Source organism: Strix uralensis, chromosome 11 (genome assembly GCF_047716275.1).
Source record: "Strix uralensis isolate ZFMK-TIS-50842 chromosome 11, bStrUra1, whole genome shotgun sequence".
Taxonomy (NCBI): domain Eukaryota; kingdom Metazoa; phylum Chordata; class Aves; order Strigiformes; family Strigidae; genus Strix; species Strix uralensis.
The window spans coordinates 19,614,443-19,624,778 of NC_133982.1; positions in this window are offsets into that span (position 1 = coordinate 19,614,443).

A 10,336-nucleotide genomic window follows, 5' to 3' on the forward strand; every position below is an offset into this window, starting at 1 on the left:
TTCAATATCAATTTAGGTTTTATTTGATTTTTAACTGTCTGAACTAGAAGTAGAGCCAGGCATTTCATGGTACTTACAATCCCATCATCATACAAACTCCTGTTCAGATGTGGTATTTGATATGTTTGTCAGCTTTTTGGAAACAGATGCTTTTTAATCATTAATATTTCTGGTCTAAAAGTTAGCGCTGCTACTTGTTTGCTTTTCCACTTCACTAAGGATTTGCAAAGCTGTGGTGGTCTTTCCGAGAAGCCTTGTGCTCCTTTACTGTTAGGAAAAGTGACAAACCGTTGCAGTGTGCTGGTGGATGATCTCAATTTGAAGCAGAAAGACTTGCACAAGACCATGTCAGATGCATCATTTCTGATTCAGAGACTGGCTAACCCAAACCACGAGAGATGAAGACAGAGAAGAAAATTAGAGTCAATGCATGCCTCTTTATTTGCATAAAGTCTTTATTTGGGTGTTTTTGAGCGTGGGTACCACAGCAGGACCTAGTCCTGCATTGATCCTCAACATCAAGCTGTGATGAGGAGGTGTCTTTTTGGGATGCTGAAGCACACAGGGGTTAAACGACTCTCTCTGTGCACCAAAGCAAATCACTGGTGACCCAAAATTACAACGTGGGAGTTCCTGACTCCTAGGCCCGTGCTTATTCCACTAGACCACACTGCCTTCTGAGAAAATATGTTTTAATGGTATCTGACCAGCTGTGTAAACATGTCAAGAGACAACCATGTAAAACTGAACTGCTCCCATTATGCAAGTTATAGTCTATTTTATTTGTAAGCACAATTCCTAAATCCCTCCTCCAAAATTATATTTTCGCAAACAAAAAACAGGGAAATGAGGAAAACCAAAATAACTCCAGATCATTTTGATGTTTGCGCCTATGGGTGACATGACCAAGTTCATTTCCCCTTGAACAGTGAGCCTCTTCCCCTCTACCAGACTCTACTTTCCAATTTGGCTTCTTGTCAGAGAGCTAGTTTCAGGGACGGATGGGCTGACGCCGCTATGGCGGATGGGGAAGGCACCTCTCTTTTCACCTCATGAGGTTTCCTCAGCTGTCGAACAACTTCTCCCCTGCTTGAAAGGATGTTGCTGTAAGAACCAAAGTTATCGATGAGTCCTGAAACTCCTGAATAATAATGAGGTCTGAGCACCCTCGATGTGCAGTATTGTATTTTCTCATTTTGCCTGTATTACGGGAAGACAAAACTTTGCCTGGCGTAGGACACATTCAACCGCCCAACAAGAGATCTTTATTCTTTTATTACAATCGCCCTTTTCTGCCTGAGTATTGCAGGGTACAGAAGAACAAGTGGTGTATTTAACACCCATGTGCAGTTGTAGCAACATCCCATACAATGAATTTTTGCTGGTTTTTGTTATAAAAAACAGAGGATGGGTCGCCATTTATTACTACTCCAAGAAGATCAAAAGTAGCAGTTCTGGATGAGTAAAGTGCCCCAGTGCTTGCTTGAGCCGACTCCTCTCTAACAAAACGTTTCGGGCCTCAGTGGGACTCATGTATGCCTTAAAAGAAAAATCACTGTTGTACTTGTTTCCTAGTTCACTGTGAAGGGCTCTTGGCTGTGTAGGTGGCACAGGCACTCCAGGACTCAAACCACTTCCCTTTGCTCCAGCGTGTAGGCACAGCTGCATCAAAAAATAGTGACATTTCTCACTTCCAAATGGTTTGGTTCAGGTTCTGGTGTTAATGCAGTTGCTAAGTGACAGCATTTCCCTGATTCCCCCACTCTGTACTCTGCTCTAAAGCAGTGGAAAGCTTTATCCACAGGGGCAGGCTGTGACAGCGTGTTTCAGCTCTCAGCTTTGCTCTTAGCCATGTATCATGTTGTTTCTGCAGCATTTATCAGCGGTATTTTCTCTGTTCCTCTCCAGCAGTTAGATGCAGAGCCGAGTTCCCTGGGGAGGTCCACCCATGCAAGGCTGGAGATCCAGTGTGCTGTTCCTCTGCTGCTGACTGCACGGTGACAACACGAAAGAGAAACGTTCACCTTCTGTGTCACTTGCAGCAAACTTGTGCCACGGGGTCTTCAAGGTCCACAGAGGTCTTCTGGGGCTGGAGTCTGAATGGCAGCAGTAAGTAATGAGCCGAGCACTGCAAAGAGGCTCAGCTCAGCTCAGCTCAGGCTATGGCTCTGATTATTGATAATGTGTTATTTTATTCTTTGTTCAGCGGGATTGTGTTGGAGCCTGTGAGCTCTGCTCATGCTATCATATTAGGCAGTGGATAATAAAAATAAAAAGGCAGTTTCTGTTCCAGCGAAATAAATGGAAGATGGTTCAGAAATTCTAGGTGTGTTAATTAAGCAGGAATGCCTAATACAGGCAGGAAGAAAGTTTGAGTGTTGGATGCTGAAGAAAATACCTACGTTGGTAAGGCTAAAAGCAGGTATTTCTTGCAGAGGAAATCACAGGTAGGGAGTTTTGTTGGCTTATTTCTTATCTGGGTTTCCTGCTGGGACCATCACTTCCATGATTTTCCCCTTCTTCCTTGCCCTCCCCTTTCCCATCCCCAGCCCTTTCTGGTCTGGATTTGTCTCCAGGTGTAACCCCACCTGATGGGTGAGAAAATGCCTCTCTGGATGTGTTGAGTGTGATATATGCCCCGTGAACAGGGATTTGGAGCTGGCTCTGGCTGTGCTGGCCCCCAGTGCTAGTGATGCAGTGGATGTAACCTCTTACCTGGCCTTGGTATGTCAGTAGAGTTGTTCAGCTCACCCGGCTGGGCAGGTCTGGGCCTCTCCTGTACATTACACCAGGAATAAAGACAAGCTTTACGCGGGCGTGAAGCCTCGCACAGTGCGGCTGTGCAGCGGGAGGGTGGGGAATCTGTGCCGGGTTCACGAGGAGATGCCGCTTGGTTCACCAGCCCACCCCAGCCGGGCACCTGTTGGCAGCTGTGTGACGTTGCTGGTGGGTCTGTCAGTCCTGGCTTTCTCACGTGAGGCTCCTCTGCTCTCCATTACACTGAGGCTGGAGGAAGAGCACCCAGCTGCCTTGTAAGCCATCCGAGGCGACAGACTGGCTCTGAATTTTGCTGACGAGGACTGCAGTGGAGGGTTTGTGTAGAGGCCCCAGCTCAGGGCAGGATTTTAGCAGGTGTTGAGGTCTCCCTGAGGCCAGTTTCCAGCAGGCTGAAAGCAGCCTTTCAGCGTTACTAGTGATGACATTGGATGAGAAAACATTTTTTTTTAAACAGTAGTTTCTTCAAAGCAAGATGTGAAAAGCAAAAAGTCCTTCTGAAACTAGAATTTGCTTCCTAGAGTAGAACACCAAAAATTAATGAAAGCCAGATGCCTTGGCTTGTCCCAGAAACAGGAAAGGGAAGAAAAGCCGATCTCAGCAGCCTGAAAACCTACAGTTACAGGAACCTGTTCCTGGACCCAGGATCTCCCAAGCAATAGAGTCCAGGAAGGGCATGTGTTTGTGACACCAAAACACAGTGCGTGCAAGGCAGCAGAGGGGACTGGTGCTGCTGACACAAAATGAAGTAGCTTCCAGGGGCTGGAGTGCTTCCAGGATTTGCCTGGAGGGATGGGAAGATGTTGAAAGCTGCTTCAGGGTGCCCAGGGCTCTGGTGCACTAAATGAAGCTCCGACTACTAGAGTCTGAGAGCCTGGCCTGAAGGCCCATGGTTGTAAAAGCTGTGTAGGTGTTCAGGGTCCTTCCTGGATGGAGACAGCAATTAGGAGCTGAGCTGTGACAAGCTGTGTTACCCAACCCTCAAAGACCAGCCCAGTCTGTACATCCATTGCCCCCCACTTTCATGTTGTGGTGCCAGTGCGTAAGGCAGCGCCAGCTACACATCCATGGTGTGTTCATCCTAACCTTCTGCGTCATCATTTTGCAGGAAAAGAGGTGGGAGTTGTACATTTGTTGATGGAAATATACGTGCATGGCAGAAATGAGTCTGATGCACTTTCAGAAGGACCAAGGTCACCACAGAAGTGTGTGTATATGCAGGAATATATGTCTAAAGTAGGTGTGTGTGCATGTATAAATGTATACACATGTCTGTGTGTATATAGACACTCAAACAAAACATACATGGGCTGGAAAACACTTGAAAGGGCTAAAATAATTGGTATGGTGGGCAAGAGAAGAAAATGGCCCCTCTCCCTGGGCTCCCACAGCCACCCCAGCTCTGCCAAAGACAATGGCAGGAAGCCAAGTGGAAAGAAAGGGACTGTAGGGGTGGGGTGGGAAGCCAAACCAGGCTGGGCGTCCTCTGTTTCACACTGGAAGTACGGAAACTCAGCAGCTCAAGTCTTTTTTCATGAACCTTTCATCTGGAGTGAAAGGGCTCCTACAAGCCATGCTCACTGGCCATGCCCCTGGGCTTACACACAGACCTCAGACTTGCAGATTTCATCCAGTCCTGCTGATTTTTCTGGGTGGAGATGAAACACTGATTTCCTCTCAGGAAAGATCATCCCTTCCTGGGAATGGTTAAATAGTGCTGACTGCACGTATACCTTCTGGGAGGAACAAGAGAGGAACAAACCCAGCCAGTTCCAGGTTTTGCAAGTGGTACAGACATCGGAGAATAATCTTTAGCAATGAGACTGATAAGCACTTTGTTACAGCCACTTAATGCATGTTCTTGACTGATCCTGAGGTCAGATATTTCCGCCTTGGTGTCCTGGTTCAGACCAGAGAAGGATGCCAGATCCAGGCATCCAGCCACAAGTCTCTGCCTGCTCTGGATCTGGCTCCTACTAATGCTGCCTGCAGGGGTGGATCAGCACAGGCAGCACTTGGCGTGGGGAGAGCCCCTGCATATTCCTCTGCCTATCCTGGCCAACTGTCCTCACTGCACCATCCTGGGCTCAGCTGTCAGATTTTGATTAACGATTGATCCACGCCAACATCATGCAGGTCCTCCAGTTACAGCCGACTTCTAAATGGCACATAGTCCAGTAGACACATGTATGTTATTAGCCTTGCAAGTCCAGCAGAGAAAGCAGCTCTTCATCATATACACTTTCGCCAGGATATTATAGCACAGTTTCCACTTCCTGGCAATTAACTCAGTCTTTCCCATTCAAAATCAAGAAGCACTACATTCACAGATTGAGAGGTCTGCAGAGTTTGAGAGCTTCTTATTCCAATTTGGAAACACCAGAAAATTACTATGACAAAACATTTTTCCTGTCATTTAAACACAAAGAAAAAGAAAAGACTTCAGGAATATTCCATAAATTGTTAGTTTATCTCCCCTCTGTTTTCTTCCCCCTTATCCCTCCTAAATATAACACAAACCTAGTATCATCTAAGCCAAGCCTGTACCAATGACTTTGAAATTAAATAAAAGTGGGATTGCTTATTGATGGCATTGTTGGATATCAATGGATATCTGACAAAGCTTCTCTGTATATCTAGTTTTTTGCCATTTTTGTTGTAAATGAAGTACCAGCTTAAGATACTGCTGTAGATGGAGAGATGAAATGCAACTGAACCTCTCCTGGAAAACAAACACTGTCTTGTGTACCCTTGTACAGGTTTGAGGGGTATAAAAAGTATGAATAAGAGGGGAAAGGTCCCTCTTTTCTTTGCCTTTTATCTTACCAGGAGAGTCACTGAAGCAGATGCCTGGATTTAATGTGAAATTTTTTTTAAGCCTTTGTTTGAGGAAGCTGCCAGGAGCAAAGCTACAGTCAAATAACTCTTTGCAATGCCATCATTACCAGCAACAGGTATTTATTGAAAAACTGAGTGAACCCTTTTCTAAATAATAAGTAAAAGACTTGCAGGATGGTAAAGCATGAGTAGTGTTGCTCAGCTGACTGGGGACAGGACTGAGTTTCAGGTGACTTGGGTTCAGCCCTCGGCTGTGCTGTGGACCTGCACCCTGTGACCTTGGGTTAAGGTCCTTCTCTCTCACCCAGCCCTGGTGTTTGTCTAGCTTTGTTATCTGTGGGAATTACTAAAGATGGTGAGGTTAAGCATCAAAGCCATAAATCAAATGAGGAGTTATTGGGGAGGGAAAGGAAGGCTGAAGGTGCCTGGGTTTCCTCCAGCTTTGCTGCTGTCCTTCCAGGTACTGACTCAGTAGCATTCTCCATGGTCAGGGATGGGTATGTTGGACTTGGGCTAGGCTGGGCAGGTTACACAGATACAGTGGTCCCTGGTGGCCCTGGCTAAATGGGAAGAGCCAAGTCCCTTAGCTGTAGGTCTGATGGTGGGGCAGGCCCTATTTATTCATGTAGGTGAGTTCAATTGCAAAGTCTTTGCGGCCAGGACTGTTTTTAATCTGGTGGCTGTGCCCAGAATAACAGGAGCAGGATGTCAGTGGGAGCCTCTAGAGCTGCTGCAGCACAAATACTGATCAGTCCCTAACTGATAATGTTTCCTGTCTCCAGCTTTTAAGAGAGTCTTGTGGGCCAAGGGAATGGAAATCTTCCTCTCTGTTTTACTGGTTGTGGTCTCCAGTTCAGGCAGGTATAACAGGGAAGCGCCTGTTTGCTTCTCCATCAGCTCTGGATGTTCTCCAGATGTCACTGGGGAGACCTGGTGGCTCCTGAGAAAGAAAATATGCCCACGAACGAAGGCTCACTGGAGTGATTACTAGCTATCCCATACCTTGGGAAGCCAGTGCTATCTGTGGCTCTGCCCTGAGGAAACTAGGTACTGACTGGATAACAGCCAGACCTGGGCAAAGTGGCTGGGCAGAGCACAACAAGGGAGCCAGGAGGAAGGAAATGAAGTCAGCCCTGTGATCCACACCAGATGCACACTCATGCTTTGCTACGAGCTCATTGCCCCCTGACCACGTGCTGCCCTGATCTGCAGCTACAGCTGCCGGGGGAGCTGCCAAACTTGGCAAGGATCCGGCCCATCCCCAAGGCTCCCTTTCAGGAGCAAGGCAGCCCTTTCCCCAGGGCCCCGTCCAGAGCAGTGGTGGCTAAATGAGTAATACAGAAATCTCCCTGCGCAGCCAGCCATAGCGTGGTGTTGAAGCATGGTGATTTGTAGGGACCGGCATGATCCCCCCCTGGGCTTGTGCAGTGGCTGATGGATGGCCAAGGCTGAAAATATTGGGTGGGTAGCGATCACAGGAAATATTTGCATTGTTTATCAGTCCATGAAAAGTCATGGGGTTTAAAGGATGCATTCACTGAGTACAACCAGAAAATAGTTGCTTAAAACAGCCTGCTGCTGGGACAGGCAAATCATGGCCTCAGGGCAAAGAGGAGAGAAATCCTGTTCCCTGCAGGTCTGTTGGCAGCAGCCCTGACTCTGTCCTGAACTTCTGCAGAACTGGGATGAGGGCAACACCAATCCCAGGGGCTGTGTCCAAGGAAAGAGGAGGTGAGTTCAGAGAGGTGGCTCCACAGGAGCTTCTGACACCAGGAGATGAGGTGAAAGGGCTGGAGTTTGGCCTTTTCACAACTCTTAGTAGCACTGATTTGTTTGAAGATGTTGGAAGGAGAGGGAGTGGAGCAGACACAGCTGTGGGGTAGGAGGCCAAAGGAGAAAGAGGCAAGACAAGGGAAGACCACTGCTAGCAGACTCATTCAGCCAAGACAGCTGCACATCTCATGGCATGATGTGGGGTTTTTTTAATTGATTTTTATACTAACAGACAATTAAGCTGATCTATTTATTTTTTTTTTTTTTATGTTTCTCTAGTACTGAGTCATTTCCTGGGGGGGGTGGGAAGAAAATAGCATTTTTCTCAAAGCTCCAAACCAGTGTTTTAGGGTTTAGGTTGAGGATTCTTTCTTTGTTTGTTTCTTTCCTTTCTTTCAATGAAACAGCTACATATAAAAAAAGCATGAAAACAAAAGCCAGAGGTTGACAACCCCTAAACTTCTGCCAGAGTTCCTCTTTGCTCACAGAAATGAGTGTCCATAATGGGTAGCCCAAAGCAGCGTACAGGGTGATGGATGAGACCTACCAAAGCAGCCAAGCACCAGACTGCCTTGTCATCATATTCACCCACAGAGGTTGATGCTTTTTCCAGCTCCTACACACGTCACTGGTGTCGGTGCCTGTGTGCTCCGCAGCATGCTGACCTTTCTTCTGGTTTACCCATCAAAACAGCCTGTTTTGGCAGTGGTTTCCAGTTCGGTAAGCCACATGCCTTTGCACTGTAGTGGACATTGGGCAAAGCTGGCTAGAGCCCCCAAAACTTATATGTTAGTAAAAGCTGTTGGTCTGGGGAAGCCTAGTGTGAAACAGTGGTGAGTCTGGATCTTTTTTTTGCCAGAAAGCTATAAGTATAATATGTTAGTTAGATCTTTGACTAATAAAAGTGGACATCTGCAATCAAGCTAATTTGGTAGAGATTAGAGCCTAATTAAAACCAAAGAAGCAAAGGGGCTGCCAGCCTCAGAGCTAAGCGCATGCACAGAGCAGCATGCATTGACAAATAAGAGATGCACTGTCTTTTTGAAAATAAACAGCAGTTAACCACCTTGAAGGAGAAGTCACACTACCCATGAAGCTCCCAAGCACCAACTTCACTCTGTCCTGTCTTGCCTGGGGACTGGGGACAGAAGGACCACCAGCTGTGGTAGAATGAACAGCAAAAAATTCCATTGACATCAATGGGTCCTGAACTCATCTTGTGGCCTGTTTTGTTTGTTCTGTTGTGCGTGGTGTCCAGAATGTTTTACACATCGTGTGTCAATGGAAAAGGAAGAAAATATACACTTTCAGAGTTATTGCTTGTACGTCACAAAGTTGGCATAAGAGGGACCCTTGCTCTTGGTTGAGCATTGGCGTAATTAAGCTGGAAGTCAGAGTCAGTGCAGTTACCTCAGATCCAGAGAGGCTTATCTCACTGCAATATTTAGCCAGTTATCCTCCCTAAATAGTATGCCATAAAGCCAGTAGTGGGAGAAAACTTCTAAAGGTGTGCTCATTGACCCAGTGAATATGGCAGTAAACCACAAGAGGTATGTTGAGACCATGCACAAAGAAAACTTGATTCTGCCTCTCACCCCTGGTTTCTCATGTCTTTCTTTCATGGTGTTGATGCTTGCTAGGACCCTTAGCACCGAATGATGTGCAGCAACACCTGGAATTAAGTGCTAGCCTGAAGCGCTAACCCTTGGAAGTCAACAGGCACATGGTCAACATCAGGCGCTTGTAAAATATAGCCTGTCTGTTGAAAACAGCGTGATTGCTTATTCACAACAGATTGTATTAACCCATTCTCAACTAAATTGGTGAGGGGCAGTGATTTAACTTTTTAAAACAAAAGGAAGCAAGAGGATACTGGTGACTAATTTCCTCCAAACAACGTCATGTGGGTCATCTTCCTCACATGTTGTTTATTTTGCTGATTAGTCTTTAGGTAGATATTCATATATCAACTATTATTTTCCGCTGTGAATTGTGGTTTTCTGCCCAGCAGCAAGTCCAGTTTCCAAGGTAATTGGGAAGCCAACTCCTTTCTAACTACGCAAAAGATGAACTGTGTTTCCTGCAACTTTAATGTCTCTAATGTTAGTGGTTGAGTAATAGCCGGACACGACAGTGCCTTCTGTAAGGAAATATGCCAACAGTTGTTGCTTAGAAGTGAATAAAACTTGCTTTTTTTTAAAGAAAAAAAAAGTGTTTTGAATGATTTGAAGCTGCAATAACAGTCCTTTCCAGTCAAAGCTTACCCTTCACAACAACAGGATGCATTGCTCTATTTAAGCAAGTAATAATATTGGTTTTAGTCACTACACATGCTTCGCTTCCTGTTGGGGGTATTGCACAGAAAACTAATTCACTGCATATCAGATAACTAATTCATTGCGTATTTACAGATTTTATATACAGAGATGTTTTCTAATACCATCTGTGTGTAAAGAAAATATATCTTTGCAATAAGCTAGCGTGATCTGTTTATTGGTTGTACGAGCTACAACAAAATTAAGGAAAGCAGCCTCTAACTGTGTTGCTGTTAGCATTAGCAAAGCTGTGTATATTTAGGGTTTCAATGCTTCTGACTTATGGTCAAAAAAATTTACTGTCACAAAAATGTTCATTCTGGTTGTACAAGACCTTTCACCTAAAAACTCCCAGTTGCTTAAAAGGCAATTACTGGGAGCAATGGCAAGATTTAGCCTAAGGACTTCTGCATTTGCCCCCTGCTAATGATCTGCTGGGATTCTGTCATCTCCCAAAACATAAGCATAGCAGCAGTAATTCTGATATCTGTCATTGCTTCCTTACTTACATTAACAGTTTATTTCATGGCTGACTTCCCATCTTGCTAAGTTAGTTTCTCCATGTCAGGCTGTACTAATGAATAGAGAACAGATTCTGAGCTCCTTCTCTTCCAGGGCAAAAAAAGCACAAACTC